We start from the raw sequence: 9,699 nt of genomic DNA on the forward strand, positions 1-9,699 counted from the left end.
TTCTGAGTTCAAATCTAGAATGAGACTCAAACAATGAACATAGTCCATATGCATATACAAATACACATGACTATTTGTAGTTATGGAAAAATCTTTGTAATGACATATATGCATATGCATTTCTTTGTATGTGTATGCATGCATATATGTAGCATACTGATAAAACTATAATATATACTGATGGATAAATTAATATATGTGTATCATTTAAACATATTTCTAATTAAAAAAGAAAAAATACATCCCTGAATTATGTTAATAAAACATATTAAAATAGTCAAAATGTTATGTTAAAACAATATTATTAAATTTTAAATTCTCACTTTATCCATGTGGTAAAATAATGAGAATTAAAAAGTATTTAGAATTTTAATAATAAATATGGATATAAATTGTGTATATTAATAAGCCAGATAACCTAAAAGAAGTTAGATTTATAGTAGTCTACAACTTCATCTTCCAGAATGCTAACAAATTGAATTATCAAGACTTATTTCTCCTGTATACTTCTATTTCTATATTTTGTATATAATATTCTAAGGAATACAATATATCTCATCCTATTTTTTAAAGCCGGACCTTACATATGAAAAGATGTCAAATTAGGAATTCAGTACAAGAGGGATGAGAACAAGTAAACCTTAGAGAAACCTTACTTCTCATATGTAAAATTCACCTTTCCATTTGATATTCCCATATAATTTATCATTTTTTCAACATCAGGAATTATTTTTATGTAAACCATTTCCAACGACAAGTATATAAGTATCTACAAATTACTAAGTAAATATAAGAGAATTATCTGGTGCACAAAGAAGTGGAATTATTTGACCAAAGATCACATAACTGGAAAGGAAAAAAGTAGGATTTGTACCTACAACTTTTGTAGAATTCCATTTGAAGAATCAAATTGCTTTTTTACACTGGACAATGATGGAGATATTTGAATTGGTTGTTTATTTTCTTAGGAATTATTTTGTAATTTAAAACAGGATAAGCTAACAACAATAATGCATTCCCTTAATAACAATAAGTAAATATTCTGGATAACGTATGGACTTGAAAGAGGATGGCCAAACTCCTTTTGAATTAAGCTTCTTTGCTGAAGGTTTGATTTGTTCCATGTGTTGCTGGTCTATACATGCTTATTCTATTTATTTAGCCCTCTTCTCTAAGGAAGCCCATACACATGTATCAAAAAAGACGAGAGGAAATATCTTTTGTAATACCTCGATACAGAGGTTGCAATACTCAGATCATTTAGGGTGAGGGAGAATAATATTTCACAAGATATAATTGAAACCAACTTTATTATAATATTTCTAGACTTCATTATTTTATGCCTAGATAGCAAGAATAATCTCTGAAATCCTTTTAAAAGTCTTAATGTATAATTATTCTTTATCATTATCTAAAAAATCATTAGCACTTAAAAAATGTGAAAGTTTAAAAGATATTTTACATACTCAAGAAGTAGATATGCAGATATGCTTGAAAACTTTGCAGGGGTAAAGAAGTCCTAACTCCTTAGTGGATCCATTTCAAGTTTTCATAGTTCAAAATGTTTAAAAATTATGTATGATTGTCATGGAATATTATTGTGCCATAATAAATAATAAACAACATGATCACACAAAAAATACCTGGAAAGACTTACATGTAGTGATATAAAGTGAAGAGAGTAGAACCAGAAAAAATATTGTAGATAGTAACAGCAATAAAATGTTAGGAACTAAGAATGATTTAACCACTAGCAACAGCATGAGGTTCCAATACAACTCCAAAGGACTCATAATGAAAATGACTATCCATCACTATAGAATGAACCAAGTCTAAGTGCATATTGAAGTATACCATTCACTTTTTATTCTACATAAGTTTTTCTCTAGTATAAGCAATATGTCTTTTTCAGAATATGGCAAATATGAAAATACAAATTGTATGATAACAGATATACCTGCTACATCATATTACTTGCTGTATTTGATAGAAGAATACTGGAAAGGAGGGATAGAATGTGTCGGAAAATGATTATTCAAAATTGTATTAGCAAGTAATCTAGAAAAATTAAAAAAACTTTAAAATTAGTAAAGCACTTCCCCCTACAACACATAGAGCTATAGATTTTCAAATCCCATTTTTCTCCTCATAGTTCTGCTCTCTGGGCTTAGGCAAAATAAAACCAATCCTTTTGTCATGTAATAGATTTTCAGATGCATCAAACTAGTTATTTTCAAGTTTTAAATTTTATCTTATCTTGTGACTCTGTGTACAGTTGGGCAAGTAATAAATTATCCTTCCAATTATCATATCATTTACTGACTTTAAACTCCAAGAGACAAGTACTTATGTCTTATTCCTCTTCCTATAATACTTTGTCAATCAAAGGCCTTGAACTTAAAAATAAATACTCAATGAATATTTGTTGAATAAACAATCACTGAAAGGACTTACTCATAGCTAGATTACATTAATTTTAAATTTCTCAGAGACAAGAAGTATATTTCATTCATTTTTGCACCTAAGTTGTCTACATCATAGAGACTCAAATGCAGAAAGTATTAAAAATGATGAATGGATGACTGAACACTGCAAAGGTATTGTTAGTATCAAAAGCAATCTACAAAAACAACAGAAATCTTTTGATTTTCTTGAGAAATGCAGAAAAATCATTTGAAAAACATAATATCCATTCCTTATAAAAGTTAGAAAAAATTAAAATAAAAGTTTTCCTTTTGAAAGTGATAAATTAAAGGACAAAAATAAAAAAATCATCATAAGTCATTATCTGTAATGGAGAAAAATGAAAATCCTTCCCAATAAGATTGGGGTGAAGCAAAGATGCCCATTATCACAACTACTATTTAATACTGTACTAGAAATACTATATATAGCAATAAGAGCAAAAAAAATTGAAGAAATAAAAATCAGCAATGAAGAAACAAAATTATCTTTGAAGATGATATGAAGATACATAAATGTAAATATATACATATATATATATAAACTCCAAATAATTAACAAAAAAACTAATAGAAATAGTTAACATTTTATAATTTGCAAGATGTAAAATAAAACCAAATAAATCATTAGCATTCCTATTTACCACCACCAAAGTTCATGAGCAAGAAATAGGGGGGGAAATCCATTCAAATAATTGTAGACAATATAAACTACCTAGGAGAATATTTAACAAAATAAATCCAGAAACTATATGAACAAAATTAAAAAAAATCTTTTCCTGCAAATGAAGTCAGACCTAAACAATTGGAAAAAAAATAATTGCTTATGGATAGGCTGATAATTCTAAATTATAATCCTACCTAAATTAATTTACTTATTCAGTTCCATAGTGAACTACCCAATATTTTTCTTAGAGCTATAAAAAATAATGAAATTAATCTGAAAAATGTCAAGAATATCAAAGGAATTGATGAAAAATATAAAGGTAGACTAATTGCACCAGTTCTCAAATTATACTATAAACAGCAGTCATCAAAATAATCTGGTACTGACAAACAAAAAGAATACTGTATCAATGAGATAAATTAGGAAAACAAAACCCACTAATTAATTACCATAGTAAACTAGCATTCAATTAACCCCCAAATCTAAACTATTAGGAAAAGAATTCACTATTTTATGAAAAATGATGGGAAAACTAGAAAACAACATAGGAGAAACTCAGCATAAACAAACATTTCACACCATAAATCAGGATAAAGTCAAAATAGTTATTTGCTCTAGAAATAATGGGGGAATACCATAAATAAATTAAGTGAACATGGAAAAGCTTACCTCTCAGGCTTATGCATAAGGAAAGAATTGGTGACAAAAAAAGATATAGAGAACTTTATGAACAATGGAATGGATTTCTTATTACATTAAGTTAAATGTATTCTGTCCAAACCAAACCAATGTAACCAAGATTAGAACAGGAAAAAATGGGGAACAATTTATAACAAATGTCTCCGACAATGGCCTATTTCTAAAATATGTAGAGAACTCAGCCAAATTTATAAGAATACAAAGCATTCCCAAACTGATAAGTAATCAAAAGATATAAACAGGCAGTTTGCAAGTGAAGAAATTAAAACTATAATCATATGATGAAATACTTAAAATTCTATTGATTAGAGAAATGAGAATTAAAAACACTCTGAAATACCAACTCACACATATCAGAGTGACCAATCCAATCCAAAGAATGATAAATGTTGGGACAAACATGGGAAACTTAGGATACTAATGCAATGCTGGTGGAATTGTAAATTGATATGATCATTTTGGAAAGCAATATGGAACGATGAACAAAGAGCCATAAAACTGTGCATACTCTTTGACATGGCAAATGAAATTACTAAGTGTATATCCCAAAGAAGTCAGAGACAAGGGAAAGGGACATACTTATTAAAAAATATTTTAGCAGGTCTTTTTATGAATTTTCTTTTAAAAGAAGGGCATGTCAATCAATTGGGGAATGGATGAATAATTGATGTATATTTTTGGAATGGTAAACTGTTTTAAGAAATGAACAGGATAGTTCAGAAAAACCTAGAAAAATGTATATGAACTGATACAAAATGAAGTGAGCAGAACCAGGAGAACAATGCAGTTACAAAAATATTTCAAGATGATCAACTATGTAAGACTAAATGACTATCAACAAAATAGGATTCTAAGGTAACCCTAAGATACTCATGATAAAAAAGAAATTAAAAGTCACATCTATAGCAAAGAAGAAACTTGTAATATGAATTACATATCAGAACACTCCCCCTTCACTTTATTTCCTTCATGAATTTATGGTTTTATGAATGGCATATATCTTCAGTTATGATACAGAAAATACAGAAAAAATATGTATTGCATGAAAGCTGTGATATAAAGCATATCAAACTGTTTAATGCCTCAGGGTAGTGTGGGAGGGAGAGAGAGTCAGAATATGAATCAGGAAATGTCAGAAAAGAATTGTAAAAAATATTTGCACATGTAATTAAAAAATTCAATATAATGAATGTATTAATGCTTCAGCCCTTAAGTGAACTCCAAAGTCCACACTCTATTTTATTATTTATTATTATTTCTGGATATTTGAGATAATCACTTTCTTCCTGAATGAATCTTATATTAATTGAGGGGAATGTGTTGAGAAAGCTGAAATATTTGTAATTCAAGAGTTGAGTTTTAGAGACTATAAAGATCTGTAATCCAGAGGGTTCACTAACAACTTTCATGTATAACTATCTATAAAATGTAAATATCAACATCCTAATCATCTTTGTGTATGTATGTGTGTATATAGAACCAAATGAGAAATGCTATATAAAATTCAGCTCAGTATTATGATTATTGTTGCCCTCAAATTACTTTCAACTTGATAAAAAGTACACATAGAGAGGAATCTACCCACAAATTGACTTGGATTAAATAATTTTTTAGAATTCTAAGGATCATCTAGTTCAGCTCCTTTATTTTATAGATAAAGAGATTGAAACCCAGACCATTTATATGATATCCCATAAGGCAGAGCAACAAAATATAGAAGTTAGTATGCATTTTCCATGTATTATGCAATTTTTCCTGTATTATTCCTTAGCACAGAACTAGAGTCACAGATAGCAATAGAAACTAAAACAACAACATAAAACATTATAAATATGATTGAATTGAAGAATCTGGAGGATTTTTGTTTGATGTTGGGAGGAGCGGATTGCTGAGCCTTTGAAAATAATGTATTTAAATATATTTTCCTGGAACCATGAGGTCACAATCCTTTGACAAAATTATTAAGCAGATAAAGTTTAGTGGGTTGGACCAAATGGTTGTGATGTGGAGTCAGGTATTCTCTCCATACATTCTTGAACCTACCACAGAGGTACTCCCTAGAAAGGGTATCTATCACTCACTGCTGTTTGCATCTTTGACCTTGAACAAGGCAGTAACCTTTGGACCTCAGTCTGTCCTTTGGAATCTGTATTTGTGGTTGTATTAATTTTAATTAACTGAATAGATGACTCAGTATTCCTTCCAGCTCCAAATTTATCATTCCATTGCTTTTCTATATAAAATTGCATTACTCTGTTAGGAAATTAAATAAACAGATAAATCTTTTTGAGGAATAGTATTTGAAGCTCTTACCTTCTGTCTTGGAATGAATACTAAGTATTGGTTCCAAGGCAGAAGATTGGTAAGGACTTGGCAATGGTGGTTAAGTGACTTGTTCAGGGTCATTCAGCAAGAAATGTATGAGACCATATCTTAACCCAGCACCTCCTGTATATAGGCCTAATTCATACTCTGCTGAGCCAACTAGCTTCCCCCAAAAGATTACTGTAATAGTAAATTAACTTGATTAATGTCATCTTCAAAACTCCTATCTAAATATATACATATAATTTCATGGACCTTTTTGTCATTTTGACCACTGACAAAGTCAATGGTAATTTTTTCAGAGTAATATTTTTAAAAGCATTTAATAAAATGAAACCATTATAAAGGTAATCTATTCCATTGATATGCAATTATTGATTTTTAAAAAACGTATGGACCTCAAGTTAGGACCCATGCTCTACATATAAGTTCTAGCGTATTAACATAGATTCTACTCAAATAAAATGGAGAAGCTGAGAATACAATGCTCCAGGAAATTTCATCTAGATTGAGAATCTCCAAAATGGGAATAATGATTTTTTAAGGCATTCAGTGCTTAATTCCATGTATTTTCTGTCTGGCATTTCTTATTTATGTTTCTACCTTTCCTTATAATTAATGTTCCTAATTCCAGCTTTTTTAAACTTTCAAAGGAAACAGTTTAGTTTATTCCCCTATCTAACTTAATCTCAGTTGTCCTAATTATACACTTTCAATGAAGATTTGCATTTCAAAGTTTATGCCCCAAATGGCTTATTAACAAATACACTTAAAAATTTTGGTTCCAAAGAAAATTTAGAATAATCAGTTCTTTGGGGATCATTAGAACAGGCAATCATTGCACTGACAAGTAGGAAACCAATGAAGTCATAGCAGCAGTAACAACAAAAAATTTCTTTCTTTTCCAAGTAATGAGTCCCTTTGAGCACTGTCAAAGTATGTTCACTGCCCCTGGGGAAACATAGAAACTTTCTTTTGCCCATGTTCATAATTATATTCCTACTCATACATATCTCTGGTGAAGGGAAAATATTTAATTTTAATACCTCTTTTTATTTCAAGAAATTATGTAGAAGCATGAAGTAGAAACTGCATATGGATCACAAATGCCTGAAATAAGCAATGAATTCAAGTAGGGGCATTTTCTTTATAAAATACATATATATGTAATACATATACATATATACATATATATATATATATATACTGTATTATGTTTTTGGCTTTATCTGCTTATGTAATGAGTCTTTCATATCAAGTTTGAACTCAAAAGCAAAATATTTCTGCATTATTGTATTTCATGTATTGAAGGGATATTTATTACAAAGACTTTACTTTCACAGATATACAAAGGCCAGTTCTTGCATTTGGACCCAATGAATCCCATTCAATTCTTTGCAAACTGCATAAATATTTTCCTTGTCTTTTCATGAAACATCCACATAGACCTAAGCCAAAGAAAAGAGAGAACAAAAATAATTATGCTATTGAAAGTCATAGCTTTAAGAAACTTCATAAAAAACAAATTAAAATGGACATCTTGCCTACATTGTAAAGATATACTCATTGATGCATTTTTTCAAGTTTATAATGATTTTCCAAGAAGTTGTTGAAGAAATATAAGTGAAAGTTTTACATTAACATATTTACCAACTTTTATATAAAATAATTTATATTTATTTTGTTCATATATTGAATGTTCATGAATTGAACATTCAAATAAACATGCATGCATATATTTGCATTAAATATTTTCTATTAAAATAATTTGAATTCTACTGTATTTGAATAGACTCCTGCCCATTGTAAATCACTGATATTATATCAATATTAAGTTCCAATCAACATTATTTAATTAATGTGATTCCATGAAAGTAATGACTGGTTCTTTTGCATTAACAAACTTTGATATACATTTAGTGAGTTAAGGGCAATCAACTAACCCTGGTTTTATAATATAATTATGAGCAATTCCCTTAAGATAGGCATTTGAATAAACTTTCTTAATGTTTGATTATGAGCTTCTTAGGACATGCTCTTTTCTTGACCATAGTTGACGGAATCCTCATCTTAGTTTTGACCATCAAGTTTCTCATGACATAGGGTGTTGCAAAGTTATTTCTCATGTTTAAGAGAGCAAATCCAGATTCAACATGCAAGAAAAGCAATCCAAGTGGGGGGAGGAGCAAGGGAAGACAGAGAATTCTGGGAAAGAACAGAAGGCTAGGAAAATTCAATGCAGTTACCTCACTTCTCTTTGGGAACTCCTTAAGGATGGTTGGTTTCAGAGAAATCTGTGAAGCAGAAAGACTTTCTGACCATTTGACCATCTCTCCCTGTGAACTAAACCCCTTGGATCCAGCAGATAAGAACAAGAGTAGCTGAAACATTGACTCTAATGCCATCCATCCAAAGAAGATTTTCCTCTCTATCCCCTAAAGTCTGTCCTTGAACTTTGTACTAAAACCTGGGTAGATAAAAGTCAAGACAGCTCTCACAACTGACCTAGGAAGGTCAGGCAGGAAGCCTGACCCTTCAGGATTTGGGGAGAGGGTCAGTTGTTAGCCTTAGATATTTCCTATTTCCCACTTTCTTCTTTCTTATCTATCAATCCAATTTACCCTATCTTTTTTTGTATCCCTTTAGAATAAACAGCTATTCCTTAGATCAAGTCCCTGCCTCATAATATACAGGGGTAGAGACCTGAAGCTTGGGGAGAAGAGCTATGCTTTCTCCTTAAAGAAGAAGAATCAGTTTTGGTCCTTGGTATTACATTCAACCCAGTCTCTGAAGAAATATACTCTGTAATTCTGAAGACAATTAGTGCTGGTTTTGCTAGGAAAAGAGAGAGGAACAATCTATCACCCCCCACACACACCCTTTTGCTCTATTCCATCTCTCTCCCTCTCTAGGTTCAAGTAAACATAGTGGATGGCTCCATTTTCCCCATCCATTACACATGGCATAAGATATTATGTGATTAGATGCAAACTCCTTGACTATTTTGGGATTCTTCTGGCCTCAGCCCCTTCATTGACTGGCTAGCGTTAAGAAGAACAAAACTTTCTCAAGTCTTTGACAAGGGTTTTTGCCTACATATTCCAATCCTGGAGACCCTTTGGTCATTCTCACTCCCATTTAATTTTAATCCACCAATAAAAAGTGGGTATTTTTAAGTTATAACAATCTCCACTAATAGATTTATTTGAAATTAAAGACTACAAGTGTTATTCATTGGAACAAAGGGATGTGTCAGAATGTGAGAATGTTCTGGGATCCTATTTGTTAAAGGACACTAGCTCCTTAAGTAGATAATTACTGACTTGGAGCTTTATCTCAGGGACTTTATTTATAGGATAGAGAATTTGGGAGAATATATATATGTGTGTGTATGTGTAAGTGTGTGTGTGTATATCCATAGAGACAAATTATACATACAGAAACATTAATGTAGTAATTATAATGAAATGTATCAACTAGAAACTATACTATATACTAGAAAATATATAATATCAATAAATATATACTCCATAAACATAATATATG

This window comes from Monodelphis domestica, chromosome 6 (assembly GCF_027887165.1).
Source record: "Monodelphis domestica isolate mMonDom1 chromosome 6, mMonDom1.pri, whole genome shotgun sequence".
NCBI classification, from domain to species: domain Eukaryota; kingdom Metazoa; phylum Chordata; class Mammalia; order Didelphimorphia; family Didelphidae; genus Monodelphis; species Monodelphis domestica.